Source organism: Pseudonaja textilis, chromosome 4 (genome assembly GCF_049901715.1).
Source record: "Pseudonaja textilis isolate UNSWEBS1 chromosome 4, rPseTex1.2, whole genome shotgun sequence".
NCBI lineage: Eukaryota > Metazoa > Chordata > Lepidosauria > Squamata > Elapidae > Pseudonaja > Pseudonaja textilis.
In genome coordinates, this window is record NC_141993.1 from 22,185,560 (window position 1) to 22,211,826 (window position 26,267).

The following is a 26,267-nucleotide window of genomic DNA, read 5'->3' on the forward strand; positions in this document are numbered from 1 at the left end:
TGAGGAAAATTTGGCATGTTATTTTAAATTGTTATCGTTCTAATTTATGTATCTTAAAATGCATTGGTGGTGGTTTGTTATCTGAGTTCGTTGTTTAATTTCCAAATGTTCGGAAACTAAACAACAAACTCCGAGAACAAACCACCACCAACATCTACCACCCGAGCTATAAATGTTTTCTGCCATTTCTAATTTTAAAATGTTTATCTCTTGCATCTTATTCACCAAGGCGAGGCAATATACATCTCCTTGCATCCAGGCCAGGCAGGTGATGTGATTATAGTGCTGGCCAAGTGCCTGGAGACTGAGAGTTTGGTTGGAGAGAAACTGACTTCGACTCAATTTTGGCAAAATGGAGAGGCTTTGGGTTTTTGACCCCACCCTTCGGGGACTGGTGATCTCTTGTAATTGACTCTGGACAGGGTGGCACCTCCCTAAATGACCTGATGTGCAATTTTGAGGGTCTTACTAGACTCATCTCTCCTGCTTCAGAAGCAGGTGGCCACCATAGTTAGGAGGGGCTTTGCACAGATTTGTCTAGTGCCCCAAATGTGCTTGTTCTGCACCCAGAGGCCATACTCACGATTCCTCGTACTTTAGTCACTTCCCATTTGGGCTACTGCAATGTGCTCAATGTGGTGCTGCCCTTGAAGACTACTTGGAAGCTACAACTGGTCCAGAATGCAGCAGTGTGTGTGGTACTGCATGTTTGAGAATGTTACACTTATGTTGTGCTCCAAGTTCTCTTCCACGTCCAATTTAAGGTGGTGGTTACCATCTTTAAAGGTCTTCATAGCATGGGACATGGTGATGTGCAGGACCATCTTTCCCTGAGAGTGTCTGTCCATACTAATGGATAGGGTGCTATGCTCCAGGTCAGGGGTGCCAAACTCAAGGCCTGTGTCCTCTGCCAGCAAAAATGGAGCCTCAATGAGTGACACTGAGCTGGCCAGGCTCTTTGGCCAGACCCCCCTCAGCCCCCCAATATCAAACACAACCCTGATGTGGCCCTCAATGAAATTGAGTTTGACACCCCTGCTCCAGCTTCTTCCCCCAACATCTTGTTATCCAATGAGACCTCAGAAGTGTCCCTTTTCCATCACCGCTCCTACTTTAAGGAATACCTTCCCCCTACAAATGATTGGGCAGGCTCTCATTTTTTTTAGCATTTTCGATATCTATCAAGATCTGGCCTTTTAAACAGGTACTGGGATAGAATGAAATTATCTAGAACTGGTTGTGGGGCATCATGACTGAGGGACTAGATTTTTGTTTTATTTTATAGTTTATGATTTCATAGTTATTAGTTTTGTTTTGAGCCACCAAGAATTGTGTTTAAAATGGGCAGCTATTCATATAAATACACAAACAAATACTAACAGAGATTGAAGCCATGTCATTTAACGAGTTTCCACAGCTTAGTCTAAAACATTCCTCATTCCATTCCACCAAATTCCCTCTTATTTGACTTCCTTTTTCTTTACTCACCTTCAGTAATAACAACTAAAGCAGGCCAGCCAACCCTTTACCTTTCCACATGTGTTTTGCAATGATATCTCTTTTCAAGATTTATTTTAGCTTTATGTAAAAAAAAGAAATAGCTGCTCCAAGCATATTACATTATCTAAAATGTTGTCAAACGTGTTTGACAAGTGTTTAAACAAAACACTTAATCTTGACCATGGAAAATAATTTTCAATTATCCACTCCAATAACATTAAATTGTCTACAACTGCATCATTTATATTTGCATGTTCTCAGGAAATTCTGTATACTATACAGAAGGCTGTTTTTCTTGTCTTCCCTCCTCATCATATGAAGGGAAGGTTGAAAACAAAACAAAAAGAGGAACAGAAATAGGTTATTTTTACATTCAACTTCTTTCTAAGTGTCCTTGCAATGCTAATAATGAGATTTTAATTCTGCCTTAAATGTAAACATGGAAAAGTTGCATGTTATATATTAAAGAAAGTAAGTCCTACTTCCTTCTGGCACTGATGATGTTATCTAGTTTGGTAATGAAACATCTGCAATAAAAACCACCAAGCTCTGACAGCACTGGGAATCCAATAAATTTCATAATAAATAATGACTTCATTTATTTGTAAGTATTTGATGTACATGGAGATCTTGAAAATCTAATTCAGGACATCTAATCACACATTAAAAGAACAAAATACAAAAGAACAAAATCATGAAAATCTAGAACATCTAGAAACAAATTAAGTTATAACTTTAAGCCAGCATGGATTTGTTAAAAACAGTTCATGCCAAACCAATATTATTTCATTTTTAACAAAGTGACTAAATGAGTAGCCAAGAGAAATGCTGTGAACATAGTGTACTTAGACTTCAGCAAGGCATTGACAAAGTAGAACACAACTTACTTCTTGGCAAGCTAGAAAAATGTGGGATAGAAAGGATGCACACCAGATGGATTTGTAACTGGATGACAAACCATATTCAATGAGTAGTCCTTAATGGTGCTAGATCTACATGGAGGGAAGTAAGCAGTGAGGTACCACAAGGTTACGTGTTAGGCCCAGTACTCTTCAATATCTTCATAAATGACTTAGATGAGGAAATAGAAGGGGAACTCATCAAATTTTCAGCTGAGACCAAGCTGGCAAGAATAGCCAACACCCCAGAAGACAAGGTCAGGATCCAAAAAGGTCTTGACAGACTTGGACAATGGGCCCTATCCAACAACATGAAATTCAATGTGGAGAAAAGCAAGGTTTTAGGAAAAACCAAAGGTACAAGTACAAATTAGGTGAAACCTGGCTCAAAAACATCAATTGTGTGTAGGACCTTGGAGTGCTAGTGGACAATCATTTAAAGATGAGCCAGTAATTTGCAGCAGCAGCCAAAAAAAGCTAATATAGTTCTTGGTTGCATAAACAGAGGCATAGAATCAAAATCACATGAAATATTTATCAATCCTTTATAAATCCTTAGTAAGACCATACCTTTATAAATCCTTAGTAAGATCACATCTGGAATACTGCATCCAGTTTTGGCTAGCACATTACAAAAAAGATGTTGAGACTTTAGAAAAAGGGCAGAGAACAGCAACTAAGATGATTAAAGGCTTGGAGACTAAAATTTATGGAAAATGGTTACAGGAATTGGATATGGGTAGTCTAGAGAAAAGAAGGACTAGGGGTGACATCATAGCAATATTCCAATATTTGAGGGATGGCCACAAAGAGGAGGGGGTCAACTTATTTTCCAAAGTACCAGCAGGCAAGACAAGAAACAATGGATGGAAACTAACCAAAGACAGAAGGAACCTGGAATTAAGGAGAAACTTCTTAACAGTGAGAACAATTAACCAGTGGAACAGCTTGCCTTCAGGAGTTGTGGGTGCTTTATCACTGAAGGTTTTAAAGAAAAAAACGGACAGCCACGTGTCTGAAATTGTACAGAGTTCCTGCTTCAGCAAGGGGTTGGACTAGAAGACCTCCAAGGTCCCCCCCAGCTCTATTCTGATTGATTAAAAACCTATAGTGGTTTCCAATAATAGTCCCAGTAAAAAACTCAGCAGAAACAGTAACATCTTACAGAACATCTAACTCCCCAATGCACTGAGCCACTGAGCCACCTTTTGGTTTTCAACTGTCTCCCAAAAAGTCTTCAAACGGTCTCCCAAAAGCCAGCAAGGCCCTTCCTAAATTGAACCAAGTTTGAAGCCAAATATATATGGGGTGACAGCAATCCATTTGGGAAATTCTAAAAGATAATTCTTGCCCTCTTTCCAGACAAGGAGATGAAACAAATATTTTAAAGTAACTTAAAACATTTTACAGCAAGAAGCTCTGACTCAAGAAAATGGGAATATAATTACGAATTTATTCCCAGAAACTTTTCAGTGGTACATTTAAGCAGCACGCAACCTTTCCCAGCTTTCACTGGAGGAAACCCAAGGTCATAATTCACTGGTTCACATTCTTGACTAGAGTTTGGCTTTGCCATGTCTTTCTGAGGTCAGAAAGAAATCATTTTGAAAGAGACGAGAAATTGCTCAATGATTGGATGGATGAAAAATGCAGATGTGTGATAGAGCAAGGGCCGAAATGTCAGTACTGCACGTTGCCAGTATTTTGGGTTTTTTTTTTGCTGTACATTGAAAGGGAATAGTGTGAAATGAGAGTACTTATGCTGCAAGTCATCCAGTCAAATGAGATGCATTTGTATGCTGCCCAAGACAAAACACTGCTTCATTTAACAACTCTGTTCTCTGATAGCTTGACATCGCCAGTCTGCCAGAAGAGGGAAAACTCTCTTTCAATCTAATTTCCTCGCTGTTACTAAAAGAGATGCAATTTGATCATTTGTTGAAAGTTTTCTGCCTAGATTCTTCTTTTGAATTCAGCTGGCATTTTCTCCAATAGAAGCAACCTGAGCGTGTCAGACATTTGGCATTTCAATCAAAGATGGTGTTATGTCCCTGGAACTTGCCAAAGTTCCCACCCAGGTCCGTTCAAGCTGCGGGGGCGTTTGCTGCCCCTCATTGGCTGACTTCATTCGACAGCCGGCTATAAAAGCCAGCTGCAGGGTTCGGTCAGCCGCTGTTCGTTGGAAGCCTGCTCTAGGCAGAGCTGACACGTCCAGTCCTTTATTTCTCAAATAAAGTCTTGTTGCATCCATGCCCTGGTCTAGCCTCTCATTGCTCAATCTACAACACTGGCGACGAGGATGGGATGGCTACCAGAGGCGATCTGCAACAACTGAAATCACTTTATTGCTGAGCCGCAGCCGCGCCGCCGGAGAGCTCGGTCAGCAAAAGCGAAAGGAAGAGTGTCTGTAGCCGCTCGGTTAGCAAGCTACAGGGGAAAGTGAAACGCTGCGAGCTGCAGCCGCTCAGCTCAGAAGGGCGCGAAATTCAAACGGCTGTCGTTTGAATTCGAGTCGGAATACAGCGCGGTGCTGTCATTCCATGAGTCTCTGACGCCAACGCAGGGCGCGAGATTCGAATCGCTGTCAGAGGCGGCCAGCTATTGCCGCCAACGCTCTCCAGGAGCGCGAAATTCAAATGACGCTGCCAACAGCCCTTGCAGCCTGAGCCACAAGCGTTAGCCCAGAGAGAGCAGAGAGGTTCAGTGGAGCCTCTCAAGAGCTGAAGTCACTAGTCTGGCAAAACACTGCAAATGGCAGCCACTACAATCACCTAGAGCGCACAGGGTCATTTTTTCCTTCCCAGAGAGATTTCACAGCCATGTAACCAGCTGAAGTTCGCAACATGAACTCCAACCCAGCCTTCCCACCGTTCAAGCCTGATGAGGAGAAGTGGGAATCATACAAAAATCGTTTTAACCACTACATCGATGCCATTGGTCTGGCTGATGCAGGAGAACACAGGAAGAAGTCATTCTTCCTCAGTTATTGTGGATTCGTCGTTTTTGATACCGCCACAGCACTCGTCGCTCCACGTGAGTTAAAAAATGTTCCCTGGGCAGAATTGCTGGAGATCCTCACCAATCATTACTCCCCCAGGCCCTCACAGATCGCGAGGCGTTTCACCTTCCAGATGAGGAAGCAAGCTGAAAAGGAAACCGTCAACCAGTACATGGCCGCCTTGAGGACGGCAGCTCTCCACTGCGGGTTCAGGAACTACTTAGATGACATGCTCCTCGACCAGCTCGTCTGCGGGGTCAAGGACCTCCACCTCCAAAGGCGACTACTTGCCAGGAAGGATCTCAACCTCTCCCAGGCCATCGAGGAAGCCTTGGCTGCAGAACTGGCAACCCAGTCAGCCACCGAGATTCAAGGTTCCGTTCCCAAACAAAGCTGTGCCACCATCCACTCAGAAGAGGTGGTCAACGAAGATGATCCCAACGATCAAACAGACATCCACCGCCTCGCTCATGCCAAACAACCACAGGTAGGAACCAGGCAAGAAAGCAACAGTGCACCCAAACACATCATCCTGTGCCTATCCTGTGGCGGACCTCACTCGAGAGCTTCGTGCAAATTCAAAGGTGCCACCTGCAACAATTGCCACAAAAAAGGCCACATCGCCAGAGTCTGCCAGGCCACACACAACTCAGCACAAAGGGTTCCTTCCTTTTCCCATTCTGGACCCCAAAGGCAAGTACTAAATTGTCACACTTGCTACCATGCTAACCACACCTGTCATTCTATTAGTAAAATCACGCTCTCCATTTTATTAGAAGGTAAACCTTGTCGTATGGAGGTTGACATGGGGTCAGCGCTCTCAATCATCTCTTGGAGCACACTCCAGAAGATTCAGCCCAGGCTATCCAGAAACCAACTCCAGAGGTGCCAGCTCACCTTGAGAGACTATCAAGGGAAGGACATTCCAGTACTCGGCAAAGGCAAGTTCCTTGTTAATTTTAAAGCTTTCAAAGGCCACCTGCCTCTAGTGGTAGTTAACGGCAACCTCCCTAGTCTCCTGGGGCTTGATTGGTTCCCCTACCTCGGCCTAGGAGTAACAGGAGTCCATGCTGTCTCAGCTTCTGACACTGACTCCTTATTCACTGACTACTCTGACGTATTCAGTGATGAGCTGGGGTGTTATAACGGTACCACCATCTCATTTGCAGTTGACCCCCAAGCAGTTCCCGTCCGACTGAAACCACGTAGGGTTCCATTTGCCATTCGGCCTAAACTGGACGCGGAACTGGACAAATTATTAAAGCAAGGGGTCATTGAACCCACAGACTTTGCCAAATGGGAGACACCAATTGTCACACCCCTCAAAAAGGACAGCAGTCTGAGAATTTGTTCTGATTACAAAACAACAATTAACTGCTTTCTACAAGTTAGCGCTTACCCAGTCCCGGTCATTCAACATTTACTGCACACTTTTGAGCCGGGCAACATTTTTGCCAAATTGGACATGTCACAAGCGTATCAACAGTTCCCTGTTGACAACCAAACAGCCGAACTACAAACTATTGTGACTCACAGAGGTGCTTTCCGGTGCAGGCGTCTCCAATTTGGCGTGAGTGTTGCCCCTGGCATTTTTCAATCCCTCATGGAGCGAATACTACAGGGCCTCCCTGGTGTAGTACCCTACTTCGACGACATATTGGTCTCGGCCAGGGACAGACCCCAACTCTTCCAGAGAGTCAGAGCAGTGTTAGACAGGTTCAGACAGCATGGCCTCAAATTAAAAAAGGAGAAATGTGCCATTGCCACTAGACAGGTGGACTTTCTGGGCTATAGAATTGACACCTCAGGCATCCACCCGCTAGAATCCAAAGTCAAGGCAATCCATGAGGCACCCACGCCAACCACTAAAGCCGAGCTACAAGCCTTTTTGGGATTATTAAACTTCTATGCGTCATTCCTACCTCACAAAGCGTCAGTAGCAGAGCCTTTACACAGACTCTTAGATAAAAAATCACCTTGGCACTGGGGACACAAGGAAGACACCGCCTTTCGCGCAGTCAAATCACTGCTCACATCAGACGCAGTTCTGATACAATTTGACCCACGTCTTCCATTAGTACTAGCAGCTGATGCATCCCCTTTTGGGATTGGAGCTGTCTTAAGCCACAGACTACCCAACGGCTCCGAGGCACCAATCGCTTTCTTTTCCAGAACGCTCTCAGCAACAGAGCGTAATTACAGCCAAATTGATAAGGAGGCTTTAGCCGCAGTCGCAGCGGTAAAGAAATTTCATGAATTCCTTTTTGGGCACAACTTCGAACTGATCACAGACCACAAACCTCTCCTGGGTCTTCTCTCTGGAGACAAGCAGACTCCCCAAGTGCTGTCTCCCAGGATGACGAGATGGACCTTGTTCCTGGCGGCATACTCGTACAAGCTCATCCACCGCCCAGGGAAAACGTTAAGCCACGCAGATGCCCTCAGCCGCTGCCCCCTGCCTGCTCCAGCTGAGGATCCGGCCCCTGTCCATGCCATCTTCGATGTCACCGACCTCGACCTTCCTGTCACCGCCCTCGACATCGCCACCAAATCCAAGGCTGACAAAACAATCGCCCAGGTACTGGACTGGGTGAGGAGGGGGTGGCCGGGCACTAACCTTGCAACCGAGTTCACACCTTTTAAGACCCGTCAACAGGAACTATCTAGCTTGCAGGGCTGCCTGTTGTGGGGCACCAGAGTCATCATCCCGGCCTCACTTCGCACGCCAGTCTTAGAGGCACTGCACGAGGGCCACCCGGGCATCGTCCGAATGAAGGCACTAGCTCGTAGTTACGTCTGGTGGCCTGGCTTGGACGACGACATCGTAAAGTGAGTAAGCTCTTGCCAACCCTGTCAGGAATCCAGACCATCCCCTCCAGTCACCACCCCCACAAAGTGGGAGAGCGCCAACGCGCCTTGGTCAAGACTTCACATTGACTTAGCCGGCCCAATACACGGCAAAACCTTCCTGGTGGTCGTGGATTCATACTCTAAATGGATCGATGTGGCCCAACTATCCACGACCACCACGCAAGCGGTTACCAAGGCCTTGACCCGTCTATTCGTGACACACGGTCTACCAGATACTATAGTTTCGGATAATGGACCCCAGTTTGCCTCAACAGAATTTAGCCGCTTTGCCTCCAATCTTGGCATCCGACACATCTTCACGGCCCCCTTTCATCCTGCCAGCAACGGATTGGCAGAGAGAGCCGTTAGGTCCACAAAAGAAGCATTAGCCAGATTCAGCAAAGAAGACTGGCACCACAGACTCTCCCGTTTCTTACTAAGCCAACACTCAACCCCATGCATGGTCACCAACAAATCCCCAGCTGAACTCCTGATGGGTAGACGCCTAAGAACTGTGTTGGATAGGCTCCACCCTCACTATTGCCCTGACACCCCTCTTGCTTCAATAACGGGGGTCAGAGATTTTGTCTTGCAGGAACATGTCTTTGCGAGGAACTACGCCGGTGACCCACTATGGATTCCAGGGGAGATTGTAGCCATCACCGGTCCCAGGTCGTACCGAGTCCAGCTGGAAGACGGCCGCATCTGGAGAAGGCACCTGGACCAGCTAAGGAAGCGCCAGGGTACCCCCGCCGGTGCTGGGTCGTGGGCACAGGTCAGTCCCCAGGTGCCACACCAAACTCTTATCGGAGACCATTCCAGAGGCTCTTCACCACCATCACCCGAGCATAGGGAACAGGCAGTAGACCGAGACTGCCCGATGGGTTCCCCACCTGAACCATCTGATGGAGCCGCGACATCGCCGGCCAGAAGCACTTCACCGGTAACAGCTCAGACCGCCGAGCGAGTCCGCACTCCATCACCAACACTACCTGCTTCTTCGAACTCTGAGACACTTGGTAACTCGCCTGAGTTACGACGCTCGGGACGCCAGCACAGGCCACCCGCTTATTTAAATGACTATGCGTGTTCGCATCTGGGGGGAAGGGGTGTTATGTCCCTGGAACTTGCCAAAGTTCCCACCCAGGTCCGTTCAAGCTGCGGGGGCGTTTGCTACCCCTCATTGGCTGACTTCCCTCGACAGCCGGCTATAAAAGCCAGCTGCAGGGTTCGGTCAGCCGCTGTTCGTTGGAAGCCTGCTCTAGGCAGAGCTGACACGTCCAGTCCTTTATTTCTCAAATAAAGTCTTGTTGCATCCATGCCCTGGTCTAGCCTCTCATTGCTCAATCTACAACAGATGGGGTGAGTCAAATCATCAATATCACAAAACTGAGGAAGCAAACTAAGTTTTTGTGCAGGTCATTAAGATCTGCAGAGCTTTAAAATAAGGCTTTAAAGACAAACCCAAAGGTGCATGTAATAAACTGTTTGAATGTAAGTAAAAGGAGTGTACTAAAATCAGTGGGACTCTTGATTCAATTTCTCACTAACCCAAATCTTATTAGTAACTCAATGGATTTACTGAACATACGATTAAATTTAGCTTCGACTCAGTATGCTTCATTTGATTGTTGCTTTTTAAAAATAAAAAATAAAATAACATTTGTATTTCTAGCATTCTAAAAAAAATCAAGATAGGTTTCCAAACCCTGGTTCTATTTGTAAGAAAGAAGTGCTGTATAAAAATCAGTGTTCTGAGTTACTTTAGAAATATGATCATCATCATAGTTACGGCTTCTACTTTAGCAACAATGACCGAATCATGAGTTCTCGTATTGCTCTTAGATCAGTGGTTCCCAACCTTTTTTTCGCCCCTCACCCCACCAAAAATTTCACTCGAACCTTGCACCCCCTGAAATTTAGACTTTAGGAATTACTGAAGGCGTTAAATATATGGTAGGATTGAATCTTTTCAGCTATGTATGTGACGGCCACTAAATAACGATACTTAACTCTAAAATAAAAACAAAGTTAATCCATTGCATAATAAATAAAAATGCCAACATACAGCCAATATCCTATTATTTACCTGGACTTTTCTCGCACCCCCTGGAAAATCATCTCGCACCCTCAGGGCACCCCAGATTGGGAACCCCTGTCTTAGATGGTGAATCCCACTAGGACTGTAGCCAAAATATAGCCACTCAGTAATGGTAAAAGGGCATAAAGGATTCTCCAGTCTGTAATGTATATCTAAAAAAACTGTAAAAGACCAGTATTTCATCCCAAATGATTACAGGTTAAGCTTAGTGCCCACCAAAGTAGTCTGAGTATTGGGGAAAAAAACCTATATGAAATGTACAAATACAAGAGAAATGTTCTTGTTTCAACTAATAATTGCTTGGAAATCCAAGCAGAAACATTTCTGTTAAAAAGGAAAGACAGTCTGAAATTTTCTTATGAAATGTCTACTTGTTTTTCTCAGATAGGGAATTCTTTTTAAAAAACCTCAGGTGGTTGAATGCTAAATAGTTTGGATGTGAGGAAGAGCCACCCACAAAATAAAGGAATGGTTTCTAATACTGGCTGACATCCAGCACAGCCTGCTATGACTTTCCTGTGAGTGAAGATGATATCTGGAGAAACATCTGTTGCTGGCAAGAATTCAAATGACAACTGCTAGTGATGGAATGGGAAGCATCTCTGCATGAAAGGAACTTCTTGTGTCAATATACCACTGAGTAATCCTTCTCTCAGTCAGACAGTCAGACACACACACTTTAAATTAGAACAGAAATGATGAAACACACACACACACACACATCTACCTTCCTTCCTTCCTTCCTTCCTTCCTTCCTTCCTTCCTTCCTTCCTTCCTTCCTTCCTTCCTTCCTTCCTTCCTTCCTTCCTCCCTCCCTCCCTCCCTCCCTCTCTCCCTGCCTTCCTTCCTTCTGGCATAAATATAAAGTCAGCTGAATTACCTTGGACCAGTCACTCTCTCTCAGCCCTGGGAAGGAGACAATGACAAATCTCTCTAAAACCTTGTCAAAAAAATTGCAAGGACTTGTCTCAAAGGTACAATATAAGCAATGGCTGTTGTAGATTATAAGAACAGAGCCTACTGCATGAATCTTCGTTATGAAACTGGAACACTTAACACTTGGGGAAGCTGATCAATCAGAATCTAAAATATAAATCTCATTTACAAGATTGTTATTGCTCATATACACTCTGTTGTAAAAGGCCTTTGTTTAAAACGATTTTTGTTTAAAAGTTTTAAAGCAGTATTTTAAAAAATAGTAGCTTGGAGTTAAAATTTCTCCTTCTAAGGAAAAAAAAAGACTCCCAAGATTTAGATAGGTAAGCTAGACATTAATTCTATTTAGTAGCTCATTCATTTCTATAACAAAAGGCAAAAAGTATTTTAAAATACTTCCAACTATACCTATACTTAAGACATGTACAGTAAAATTGTTACGGATCAAACATCTGTGGGATTCTAAGGCACTATGTTTTTGTATCTTAATGCTAAATTTGGAATGGTTGGATTAAAGTAGCAGATTCAGAAGTTGCGGTTAAAGTATGTTTACATGGAATATGATGGGGGTTACTTTATAATTCTTTGAATAGATCTTCTGACTTCATCCTTGACATGATCAGAAAATAACTGCAAATTATCCTGAATGTGGCCATTTATCCTGATGTGATCTAACCCAGCACAACAGTTATGTGAAACGATTGTAGTTCTGAGAAACAGGGTTTGGGATCTTTCTCTGATCTGTGTCATTCTTTTGCATAAATTAATTTGGTGATCTTTGATCTGAAACTATTTGATGACAGTGTGAATAAAATTGGCTATAATGATGAAAGCTAACTAACTGCATACCTAAGTTAATAAATAATATTCCTGACCTAAATTTGGTGGGCTATTTTATTATAAAAGAATGTATAAGATCTGTCAGTGATTTTATATTTGTTTATTGCTCGATTATCCCACTATATTAAAAAAAAATGACAAAGGAAAGGTAATCAATTCCTATTTGTAATGTCTGCACTTCTAACATGGATGGTAGGTTGGCTTTTGTCTGAAAATTATTCAAGCTGGCAGCTTGTTTCTTTCTTTTTTTCTAAATGCATAATTTTGAGAGCAACCTGTGCCATTTAGTAAAGCTAAATGTATTGGAAAGGAAATAAGCAACCATTTTTTGAACAGCGGTACAGCATACAGATAATAAATACACTTCGACAGGAAAATATGAAGAAAACATTTTCCTTCCAGTTCAGCAAGTAAAATCTAAACAAGCTGCGGACTTAATTTTCATTTGAAAAACATGAATGCCCCCCATTATGGAAAAGAGAGCTGTTCCTCCTTTGAGAAGTACATATGACGAGCTTCTAAATGGCTATAAGGGAGATGCTCATTTTATCTCTGATCATATTCTTCTAATCCCTTCCATATCAAAGTCAAACCATGGACTTGTGGATTTGTACTCCTAGAAGAACATGAGGGGCATAACTGGTTCTGATATGTTCCAAATTTGCCTTGCCACTATTCTATTGCAATTATTATTGTTATGTCTTTGGGACTGGTTGGAGTCCCCAACCAGGTCCGCTGTTTGAGCGGGAGCACCAGCCGCTCCCATTGGCTGGCACCGTTTGACAGCCGGCTATAAAAGGCGGCTGTCGAGCAGTGCCAGCCCCATTGCCGCCAGCTAACCTGCCTAGTTAGGAGGCAGACGCGGCAACCCTTTATTCATTGCAATAAAGCCTTTTTTACGTTTCACTCTGGCTCAGCCTCGTTCCTCCGCCGCTCTACAACACTGGCGACGAGGGTGGGATGCGATCGAAGGCTGCCAGACGTGCAATTCAGAGGAGCTGTGGTCACTGAGAGCGAAGCCACGGGCGCTGAAGCCGCAGCCGCCGGCGCTCACAAAGGGCGCGAAATTCAAAAAGCCTCCGTAGCCGGAGAGACAGACACCGCCTGATAAGTGCAGCCGCTAGCGCTCTTCTAAGAGCGCGAATTTTGAATCACGACTGAAGGGGACGAACCCTGCCGCTTCAAAAAATGAATGCCAATCTGACATTCCCACCATTCAAGCCAGCCGAGGAAACGTGGGACTCATACAAAAACCGTTTCAGCTACTTCCTCGATGCCATCGGTTTAGCAGATGCTGCTGAACACAGGAAAAAATCCTACTTCCTCAGCTACTGTGGGGCTGCGGTTTTTGACACCGCTACAGCACTAGTCACCCCTCGCGCTATCAGGAGCATACCTTGGGATGAACTCCAAGAGATCCTCTCCAACCACTACTCACCTAAACCATCCCAGATAGCCAGGAGATATGCTTTCAGAAATAGAAGGCAGGCTGAGGGAGAGTCAATTAATGAGTATATGGCAGCTCTGAGGACAGCTGCCTTACAGTGTGGTTTCAGAGACTACCTAGAAGACATGTTATTAGACCAGATCGTCTGTGGGGTTAGAGACCTTAGGCTTCAAAGACGTTTGCTAGCAAAAAAGGACTTAAACTTAGCTTTAGCCGTGGAGGAAGCCCAAACTGCTGAGCTCTCTGCCCAATCAGCAGCTGAAATTCAAGGAACTCCTTTAAAACCCAGCAGTTCCACTATTCATTCAGAGGAAGTTTCCCTTGAAGAAGACCCCATAGACTCAACAGACATTAACCGCCTTAAGTAACAAAAGCCTTCACAGGTAGGAGCAGGGCAGAGAAACAACTTCACCCCCAAGCAACCTCCCATTTGCCTAGCTTGCGGGGGCTCCCACTCTAGGGCATCCTGCAGGTTTAAGAACGCCATCTGCCTGAATTGTCAAAAGAAAGGCCACCTCGCTAGAATCTGCCAAGCAGGGCGAACCTTTCCTCAAAGACCTCCACCACCTACTAATTTTCAAAGGCAAGTGGAGGACTGCTATACCTGCTACCACGCTAACCAAACTTCCCAGACTCCCAATAAAATCAGTATTTCTGTTTCTTTAGAAGGTAAGCCCTGCAGGATGGAAGTAGACACGGGATCTGCACTTTCAATCATCTCCTGGGAAACCCTAAAGAAGATTCATCCCAGATTTGCGAAGAAGAAGCTGCAGAGATGCCACCTGACACTGCGGGACTACCAGGGCAAGAACATCCCTGTCCTCGGGAAAGGCAAGTTTTTAGTTCAGTTCCAAGCCTTTAAAGGCCATTTGCCTTTGGTGGTTGTTAATGGTGCCCTCCCCACTCTGTTGGGGCTAGATTGGTTCCCCTCCCTCGGCCTTAGTGTAACTGGGATCCATGCTGTCTCAACTTCTGACGTAGACGCCCTATTCTCAGATTACTCTGATGTTTTTAGCAGCGAGCTGGGCTGTTATTCTGGCACTCCCATCTCCTTCTCTGTGGACCCCCAGGCAATTCCTCTTCGCCTTAAGCCACGCAGGGTGCATTTCGCCATCCGTCCCAAGTTAGATTTAGAATTAGATAAGTTACTAAAGCAAGGGGTGTTAGAACCAACTGACTTTGCCAAATGGGAGACCCCCATAGTCACCCCACTCAAGAAAGATGGCACTTTAAGGATCTGCGCAGACTATAAAACCACCCTCAACCGTTATCTGCAGGTCAGTGCCTACCCGGTCCCTGTTATTCAACACCTGTTACACACCTTCGAACCCGGCACCATTTTTGCCAAATTAGACATGTCCCAGGCATACCAACAGTTCCCTGTGGATGATCAGACAGCTGAATTACAAACCATAGTCACACATAGAGGGGCATTCAAGTGCAAACGCCTCCAATTCGGTGTTAGTGTAGCCCCGGGTATATTCCAATCACTCATGGAAAGGATTCTCCAAGGTCTCCCAGGGGTTGTCCCTTATTTCGATGACATCTTAGTCTCAGCAGTTGACAGACCTCAGCTCATACAAAGGGTCAGAGCAGTCCTAGAGAAGTTTAGGCAGCATGGCCTCAAAGTTAAAAGGGAGAAGTGCGCCATCGCCACTAGGCAAGTGGACTTTCTGGGATATAGGATAGATGCCTCTGGCATTCACCCAATCGAATCCAAAGTAAAGGCTATCCATGAGGCGCCTACACCAACTAACAAGACGGAGCTCCAAGCCTTTCTGGGGCTACTAAACTTTTACGCTTCATTTCTCCCACACAAAGCATCTATTGCTGAACCCTTACACAGACTGTTAGACAAAGAATCCCCCTGGCATTGGGGACCCAAAGAAGCCCATGCCTTCAAGGCAGTCAAATCCTTAATCACATCTGATGCAGTTTTAATCCAATATGATCAACGACTTCCCCTGGTCCTAGCTGCTGATGCATCCCCCTTTGGGATTGGGGCTGTTCTGAGCCACAGGCTTCCCAACGGTTCCGAGGCACCAATTGCTTTCTTCTCTAGGACCTTCTCTACTGCAGAAAGGAACTACAGCCAAATAGATAAGGAGGCCTTGGCTGCAGTAGCTGCAGTAAAAAAGTTTCATGAATTTTGTTTGGGCACCATTTTGAACTTATAACTGACCATAAACCACTCCTGGGGCTGTTATCAGGGGATAAGCAAACCCCGCAGGTACTATCACTTAGAATGACCAGGTGGACTTTGTTCCTGGCCGCTTATTCATTCAAGTTGGTGCATCGCCCTGGAAAAAACTTGAGTCACGCCGATGCCCTTAGTCGCTGCCCGCTACCAGTCCCAGTCGAAGACCCAGCACCTGTTCATGCCATTTTTGAAGTTAATGAACTTAAATTGCCGGTTACAGCCGAGGACATTGCTGCGCACTCAAAAAAAGACAGAATAATTGCCCAAGTTATGGACTGGGTGGGAAGGGGGTGGCCGGAAACGCAATACACTGCTGACTTTGCTCCTTTCAAAACCCGTAAGCAGGAATTGTCGAAACTACAAGGATGTCTATTGTGGGGGACAAGGGTAGTCATCCCAGCCACTCTTCGTGTACCCATCCTGAAGGTACTTCACGAGGGCCACCCGGGCATCGTAAGGATGAAGGCTCTGGCCCGCAGCTACGTTTGGTGGCCCGGCATGGATGCCCAAATCTCCAGCTGGGTAAGCTCATGCCAACCTTGCCAAGAAACCAGGGCTGCCCCACCAGCAGCTATGCCTACCAAGTGGGAGAGTGCTAGTGGTCCTTGGTCTCGCCTGCACATCGACCTGGCTGGACCAGTACATGGCAGGACCTTCTTGGTTGTAGTAGACTCTTACTCCAAATGGATAGACTTGGCCCTACTACCCTCGACAACCACTCAAGCAATTGTTAAGGCTCTGACCCGCCTCTTCGTTACCATGGGCTCCCTGACACGCTGGTGTCTGACAATGGCCCCCAGTTCACGTCGTGTGAGTTTAGCATGTACGTTGCCAACTTGGGCATCAGACACATCCTTACAGCCCCCTTTCACCCCGCTAGCAACGGGATGGCTGAGAGGGCAGTCAGGTCAGCAAAAGAGGCACTTGCCAGGTTTGGCCAGGAAAACTGGCACTCCAAACTGTCACATTACCTCCTGAGCCAACATACGACGCCATGCACCGCTACAAATAAATCCCCTGCCGAGCTCTTGATGGGGAGACGCCTTAGGACCACCCTGGACAGGTTGCACCCCCACTACTGCCCAGACACCCCTTTAGGATCTGACAGTTTGGTCAGGGACTTTGCCCTGCATGACCTGGTGTACGCCAGGAATTATGCAGGGGATCCTCTGTGGGTACCAGGTCAAGTTGTGTCAGTCACAGGTCCTAGATCCTACCGGGTCCTCCTGGAAGATGGACGCCTGTGGCGTAGACACGTGGACCAGCTCAGAAGGCGATGGAGAAGCACAACTGATACCAACCCAGCCCAACCTCCTAGCACCGAGGACTCCCTGCCGGTACCAGCCTACCCAGATGGAAGCTCCCTGCAGGATCCGATCTACCCCATCGACCAAGAGAGTTTGCTGGAGGGCCCGAGCTACCAACAAGGGACACCGAACCAACAGCCAAGCGAACCTGCCTGCCGGCCGGACCAAGCAACTCACCAAGGTCAGCCCGAACAGGGGGACTTACCTAATTCACAGAGCACCACACCGGACCGAGCCCACTCCCCAACAACCTCCGAGACGATTCCTGGGGGCAAGGACTTGACGCCAGCCAGCAGCTTGCCCGGGTTGCGACGTTCTTGCCGCCAGCGCAGACAACCAACTTACCTGAAGGACTACGCATGCTCCAGCTGGGGGAAAGGAGTGTTATGTCTTTGGGACTGGTTGGAGTCCCCAACCAGGTCTGCTGTTTGAGCAGGAGCACCAGCCGCTCCCATTGGCTGGCACCGTTTGACAGCCGGCTATAAAAGGCGGCTGTTGAGCAGTGCCAGCCCCGTTGCCGCCAGCTAACCTGCCTAGTTAGGAGGCAGACGCGGCAACCCTTTATTCATTGCAATAAAGCCTTTTTTACGTTTCACTCTGGCTCAGCTTTGTTCCTCCGCCGCTCTACAACAATTATTAACTGTCCTATTATCCCCATTTATTTGTACCAAATAAATAAATAATAACAGAGTTAGAAGGGACCTTGGAGGTCTTCTAGTCCAACACCCCGGAGCAAGGGACTCTTACCATTGCAAAGAGATGGTTGTCCAATCTCTTCTTAAAAACCTCCAATGTTGGAGCATTCCAGCTTATGCTATTTTACACAAGCAACTCTAATCTGGTGGGCCTGCTTTTGGTTCCAATGGCTAAGAAATGCCATTTGTTGAAGGCTGTCAAAATCATGCCTTATCGACTATGGTGTCCACTTTATGGAATATTCTCCCACTTCATATAAGGATGGACTTCAATCCTGCTTATTTTTTCATAAGACTTGGGCCTGAGGCCTGAGTATGTGCATGGACCTAATTTTTGGTTATATTAGTGATACAGTTATATGCTTTATTCTCAGCTGCTATGCAATCTAAGTTTCATCTCATTGTAATTCTTTGTATTTTCCTTTTAATTTTGTTCCCTGCTGAGAGTCATTTGTTGAGATGGGCAGCCCTACAAAAATGATCTACATAAATAAGCTAAACCCTGCAAATTTTTCAGAAACAATCTTACATCTTGCTTTGAATAATTCCTTGTGATTTCTGCTAAATGTGGGCTGAATAACAAAGAGACACAAGAAAAGAGCATAAAATATAACCTTGATTCTGTTTCCCCTTGCTAATATCTGGAGCAGCAGGGTGAAATATATAATAAAGTTAACATTTCACCTTTTTGGGGTAGACAGTCTTGGTTAAAAATAAATTAGCCAACACATAGAGAAACATGAGAAAAGCTGCGTCCATTTATTTTCAGAACTGCTTTACTTCCTCTTATATCATTTCCAAAATTCTGCACAGGTGTTTAATTAAAGCAAAACCATAGATAGCTTTTTTTTTTTACACACAGCCTACAGTATGCATTTCTATTCTGCTACCCTGGTCTCAAGGTGACCAAGTGAGAGTAATCTCATGAAAGCTGATATTTAGAAAATATAAGTCATGACCACATCCACTGTGTACATTGTGTAAGCTGACATTGCAACTGATCTTGACAGGCCAGATTTACTGGGAAAAATCAGAAGCAAAATGCCTGCTAAACAAACAAAGAACAAAATAGCAGCAACGCATCTGTTTTCCCTAGAAAATGGTATTGGAAGAAATGCTACTTTCTCTACGGGAAATGATATGTCATTATTGTGACCAACAACTTATTTCAATCATTTTTCATCATTTAAAGGGAGAAAGAAGTTGGTGTGTCAAGGAAGGCAATAGAGAGCAGCAACTACTGTCTTTTCACACTCAACCTGGTATTGCAGAATTAGGAAATGTGTCTATGGAAATTCTCAGTCATCCAGGTCATAGTTGTCCCCAAAGTGCTTTTTCAAGAGGCAACTGGATTTTCTGTTTTTTCTTTGAAGATGTTTCACTTCTCATCCAAGAAATTTCTTCAGCTCTGTCTGGATGGTGGGAATGGTAGGATTTATACTCCTTGCAGACAGCTGGTCATTTGCATTCTTTTAGAGAGTCACTGAGGCCACTTGGAGATTTGTCGGTGTTCTCAGGGTCACGTTAGTAGTGCAAATTGGTGCGGAGCAGTGCCAAGAAGGCTCTACTACAACTATTTGTTTTATTGACATGACTCTGAGAGCACAGACAAATCTCCAAGTGGCCTCAACAACCCTCTAAAAGAATACAAATGACCAGCTCTCTGCAAGGAATATAAATCTTTCCACTCCCCACCATCCAGTCAGAACTGAAGAAGCTTCTTGGATGAGAAGTGAAACATTTTCAAAGAAAAATCAGAAAGTCCAGTTGCCTCTTGAAAAAGCACCTTTGGGACAATTAGAAAAGTGGTATGGTATATGGTGCTTTATCACCTTCATCGACAATAATTTATATTTAAAGAGGCAGTTGAAAGAACTTATAATTCTCTAGGAGAATTACAAATTTAAATTATTAAGTAGACAGTTAACCCAATAAAACAATATCCCAACATCATATTTAACTTAGATGGCCTATTAGGGCTGTCATCCTGTTCCATAGCCATGCTTCACCTGATGTCATAGCACCTGGGAAGGGAGGGAGCTGCAGGTAGGGCACTTTAGGGAAGAAAAGGAAAAACTGAAACTGTGTGTGCCCTACCATCCCATGAGAGAATCTGGCTGCTTCAAGGTCAACTGATGGAACACACTGGCCAGCCTGCAAAAACAGTCCAAAGAAGGAACAGTTCCAAAACAATTTGTTTGAACCTAATTGGACACTAAGGGATAATTAGGGGGAAGATGAGGGAAAAGGCAAGAATCAGCTTCAATGTGTGAAAATCCCAGTTCCAGCTTTGCTATACTATAACTACATGGCTTCAGTAAAGTGTACTTTTGCTAACAGTGGAGTCGAGAGTCTTTCTTTTCTAACTGTCCAAATTGGGACGGCTGACATGGCCCCAGTCAGCTCTTTAAGTATTTGGCAGGTAAAGTAATGGCAAATCTGTTTTTCCCAGAAGGCTATTCCAAAATAAAAATGCTGATACCAAGGATCTGCACTTTGACATTCTATATCTCAACGCTTGTCAATTCATAGACGCAGGGAACAGCCAGAAGCATTCTAAGTCAACCATGTTGGTTAATTGGGGCAATTTGAATCGAGAATGTGGTTTTGCAAGTATCCAAAAGTTAGGAATGCATTTTTTAGTTTTTGGTTTATGGGACATGGTCTAACTTTGTTCTATCTGGAAGCTTACTGAAAGTCACAAAACCGTCATCCTTTGTTATCAGCTTTCCTTTCAGTGATGTATGGGGACAGAATCTAACTCTCCCATAATTCCATGAAAATTATCACTACTATCTTTTCTTTATCCATATTCACATACCTGGCATCATAGGAACAATTCTTCTTTTCATTTTTGCCACTTTTTAAAAAAATATCAGCTAATTTATTTATGATCATTATTATGTGTGCTTTTGAGACACTGTTGATTTTTGGCATTTGCCATTTTCTTGGCAATGTTTTCTAAACTGGCTTGTCACTGCCCTCTTGCTATGGGCTGAGAGAGCATGACTAACCCAAGATCATACAGCTGGCTTTATACCTAAGATAGGGCTGGAACCCATAGTCTCTGGTTTCTAGCCCAGTGGTTTAACCACTATACCAAATTTGCTCACAATTTTAGTATTACTGTAAATTTTATTGATGGGTTCAAATCTTTATCTAGCACTTTGCATGTTAATTTTATGTAAAAGTCTAGCTTTACAGAAACTGAAGCCTGAATGACCATGTTCACCTTAAATGGTACAAGTTTGATTGTTGCTTGACGCTGGTCTTCTGAGTCTTTGTTTTAAGATGCCATTTTTATGGTAAAATAAGATATTAAGAAGATTCTAATCAAAAGGTGGGATTTAATTTGTTAGTGATACTTATACAGGTGCTTTCCCACACGTAGCAGAGTTAAAGACTAAATTTACTGTAGTTTTGCCATGTGATGTAGTATTTATTTAGCTTAAGCCTAAGCTTATATTCTTTGATAAACAGCCAAATCTGTTAATGAAGCAATTTTCTCTTATCATTTCTCCTGAAATATATAAAACTGCAGGTAAAACTCCCATGGACAGGAGGACATTAAACAAATGAAGCCCTATACTTTTAAAATTTGTCAGTCAATTGCAATTTCTGCAAAAAAACCCAACAACAGTGTTTTTTTCCAGATTGATTGAGACCCTCATCATGACTTTTTGTCAACATCACAAACATACCTGCAAGGATGTTTCTGGTTAGGAATATCTATTACAAGGAATTATGATCTGAAATTTGTAATAATCTGAAAGACTTGTCAAGTGTTTTACTCTATACATCAAAAGAAACCATAAGATCCTGTCAGATGGAATTGACTAGCAGCTAAGAGCAAAGAACATTTATAAGCAAAGAACATTTTGAATCTGTCAAATGTAAGAAAAACATCTTGACCAAATACTTGCTTCCACAAAAGCAGGGAAATGTTTTTGTTGGTTTCTAAAACATCTAAACCAGCGGTGTCCAACCTTGACAACTTTAAGACTTGTGGACTTCAACTCCCAGAATTCCTCAGCCAGCTTTGCTGGCTGAGGAATTCTGGGAGTTGAAGTCCACAAGTCAAAGTTGCCAAGATTGGACACCCCTGATCTAAACCAATATGACAGGGCTTAATGAAAGGTTGTATTTAAATCAATCTTACATGGGATTTAAGTAGGTTTTATGTACATTATACATAAAAATCAATATTGCTACTAAAGTTAGAGAGAAGGTTCTCTCACATCTGTCTTGGAATTTCTGTTTTATTTACTTAATATATGTATGGTTCATTCAGCTTCACAGAAAATGCTTCTTTGCTGGAATCACTCCATGCAGTTAATCATTTATTAACATTTATTAACATTCATTAACATTCATTCTGTTCAAGACATAAATATTTTTCTTGTAAAACAAGTATAACTGAAGTGCCAATATAACGTATTCCTAAAATAATAATACAGATTTTCATTTTCCTGGATAGTTCAGCAGTGATTTAAAACAACATTATCTTTACAATGTTTTGTAGATCCTGGACCAAGACATTCTCCAATGCCTCTGAATAATTAATCAAAAGAGGTCTATATTTTGCCTTTAATCAAGATAATCTGATAATCTGATAATACCAAGAGAGATGTTATCTGAGGCAATCTTACATCGCTTGGAAGATCAGAAGGAGGAGACAGAAGTGGTTAGTCTATGACTAATAAGGCCACCTACTCTATCAAGCACAACTGCCATCTTACTCCAATTTAAAATTTGCTTGAGTTTATTTATACCCTTTCCTGCTTTCACAGGAAACATTTACAGCAGTGATTTATTCTTGTCCATTATAATGTATGGAATAAAAGGGTGCTTAAAACTGATTACTTTCTCCAAATAAAGTAAAATAAAGAAGGAAGTGGGTAAATATTTTGCAAAGGTTTATTTAGGGAGAAAGTCATGGCCCTTAAGTCAAATAATTCAGTGTCTACTCAAACTCTTTTAGAACTCTGTCACTCATCAATTTTGCCCTTGAATATTATATGAGGTAATTAGCAATTATTTATCTCCTTCCTGAAGGGTATGAAAATTAATGACCCACACAAATGAATCTATACTTTGGCACAGTTCATGAGCTTTTAGCCCTATAAGGGTTAACTCATTTTTAAAATAAATTATTCACTCTGAAAGGATACAGAGCTGTTGAAGAGTGTTCACAAGTCTACATTAAAATAAAGACGAAATATGGGCTAGCATGGATTTACCAGTCCCCAGCATTTAGCAAGAATTAATTTAATATTGTTATTATTTTCTCTGCTTACACTGTGCAGTAAAGCTCCCTAAAACAGGAAATAATTAGTAAGTAAACAACAGTAAGTAATTATATATATTTATTTCTGTCTTTAAATATTTCATTTTTTTAAAAAAAAATTGGATTGCAATTAATAGGCAACAGTTTTAAACAATTGCAATGTTCTCCCATTGACACAGACTCTACAAGTCTGAATAAATTATCACTGGAGTTGAAAATATTTTGGAACGCAATGGACACCCTTTTCAACTAACGTCTCCAGTGCCAATAATTTAATATGGAATATTGCAATGATTCAGTGGCGGGATTCAAATTTTTTTACTACCAGTTCTGTGGGTGTGGCTTGGTGGTGTGGCTTGGTGGGCATGGCAGGGGAAGGTTATTGCAAAATCCCATTCCTTTCCCACCCCACTAACGTGCTTTCCAGCTCCGTTCTCCTGTGCAGGGCAACAAAAGAAGACCCAGTTGATCAGCTGGGACTTGGAAGGCAGAGAATAGATGGGGGTGGGGCCAGTCAGAGGTGATATTTGCCGGGGTTCTCCAAACTACTCAAAATTTCTGCTACCGGTTCTCCAGAACTGGTCAGAACCTGCTGAATACCACCTCTAGGCATTTTGGCTGTCCCTATCCAACCTGAATGAGGTTAACCGGATGTTAGAAATCTAATGTAAATAAGTGTACATCAAACATGCAATTTTAGTGCATTGCTTTTATTTTGAGGGTGCATGCTATTTTTCTTTTTAAATTTACATATGTGTATGCATATCTACATATCTTCACAGCCCTATTGGTTCAGCCCTCCACAACAGTTCAAGTTTCTCATGTGATCCTTTAGGAAAATTAATTGTTTGCCCCGTCATACAATAGGATAAGAGACTGAGATGATGGGGAGTTACCCAGAATTGGTTATAAGTAATTTAAATGCTACATTAGGTTAGTACGCAATAAAACATTTTGTAAATCTTAAATGGAGGTTCTGTTCCATGAATAGTTTACAGAATTTATGTACTGCTGAGTTAATATCAGAACTACCGGTACTATATTGTGGCATAGGAGCAGAAAAATAATAATATGATAGATTGTAGATTCAGTCCTGCTTTTTTGCAAAAACAAGAAAGTTGAAAATATGGAAATATTTTCTGTGGAATCATTAAGGAAAATCGATTACTAGGAATAGGCTACAGTGTTGCATCTTCATTTAATATTCAAAATGATTCAGTTTCCAGATTTCTTGCACTACATAAGTTTCAATTGCTGCAGAAAGAAATTTCAGTTTTGATCTTCCTTGCTTTGTTGTGTAAACAACCGTTCTTTTACCCTTATCTTTATACTGATGGGAGTTTTTTGTGATTGTAGCATAGATTTATATTAAAAGGCTCTTGTTTCTTTGTGGAGCAGACTTACTGTAAATGTGGCTGGGTCAGAAAGATCCCCATTGGGCAACGTTTGGCTCTACTAATGATTAATTCTAGGTCTACTTCTCTTCTGGAGCCAAAATTATTTCTGTACAATTTGAGCTCAACTCAAAACTTCTATAGTACAACTTTTTGTCAGTAATTGCAAACCCCAAGTTAGTATCATCAGTGCCATTTCCTTCTCTTTTGATTTAGAATACATCTTTTGCATTCCTGGACTTCAACAATGTAGACATAGCATACATTAGCAACAGCTGTTACTTATAGCAGGACTTAAGCAACACCAGGCACGTACAGAGTTATATTAATAGTAGTAGAGATGAACTGCTGGATTAGCAGAAGCAATAAAGATTTTTTTCCCCCAGCACAAGAACATCACGTAGTCTTCGCAGTGAATAAATGTATCTGGTTGGAACGTATTGTATCTGCAATCAATGATTTTTAATATTCACTTGGAAAGTGCATAACTCTCAGCTAGGGAAATCATGAGTTCGTAGTGATATTCGGATTGATCCAGTTGGAAGAAATTGTGTTATCATTCGTCAAGTTACCAGAGTTGCAATAACAGTTTTCTCTTGGGCCATTCCAACTATTTCCATATGGTAGGCAGAAAGAGGCATTCTTGGGTATGTTAGTGGAATATTAAAATCAATGTATTCTTGCAATGATCATCACACATCTCATATAAATCACCTCAGAGAGTTAGAATACCAAGGTGTCTCTTCTAAGGATGATACAACATGACAATTGCACACCCCTATGGTACAGGTGGTCCTCACCTTACAACAGTTTATTTAGCGGCCATTCAAAGTCACAACGGCACTGAAAAAAGTGACTTATGGCCATTTTTCACATAGTCATTGCAGCATCCCCCTGGTCACATGTGTCAACTCATAAAACATTTTGGATACACGTTTTATAGTTGGGGGGGAAAGCAGGATCAAGGGTGACAGTGAATTACGCATCTCAGAGTCGGCTATCTGTCAGGATTCCAGCAGTTACTCCAATTAAATCATGAGCCTCGAGCCACACGCCCACAACTGGAAAGGATTTATTAAAAGTTAACATGCCAGCATTAGCCCGGGCATAGCCAATTCTGAGAGAAGTAATTCACTGTCATGATTGCTCATGATTTAATTGGAGTACTGCCGGAATCCTGACAACATGATTAAAATTTGGACACTTGGCATCTGGTTCATATTTATGACAATTGCAGTGTCCCAGAGTCATGTCATCCCCTTTTGCGACCTTCAGACAAGCAAAGTCAATTGTTCGCTTAACAACTGGGTTACTAACTTAACAGCTGCCATGATTTATTTAACCACTGCGGCAAGAAAGCTCGTAAAATGGGGCACATTCACTTAACAAATGTCTCACTTAGCATCATAAATGTTGGGCTTAATTGTGCTCGTAAGTCAAGGATATATAACACACAAAATGACAAAAAAGGCATCTCTCTCTTCCAGAGGGAGAACGGGAAAAGGAGGAAAGGGAAGATACAGTAGTTTATAACAAAGCATTTCTGCAACTCAACAGGACAGACACAGACTTCAAAGGATAATTAGGACTGCAGAAAAAACAATTAGTACCAACCTGCCTTTCACTGTATACTGCACGAGTCAAAAAGAGGGTTGTGAAAATATTTATAGACCCCTCACATCCCAGACATAAACTGTTTCAACTCCTTCCCTCAAAAGGACGCTATAGAGCACTGCACCATCAGAACAACTGGACACAAGGACAGTTTTTCCCCGAAAGCCATCACTCTGCTAAACAAATAATTCCCTCAACA

General features: G+C 43.1%; 1 protein-coding gene across 3 annotated transcripts in view; it reads right to left on the bottom strand.

The window, feature by feature from the left end:
* The window catches only part of PRKG1 (protein kinase cGMP-dependent 1), an 878,222-nt gene that overhangs the window by 23,857 nt on the left and 828,098 nt on the right, over positions 1-26,267 (bottom strand). The window lies entirely within an intron of this gene.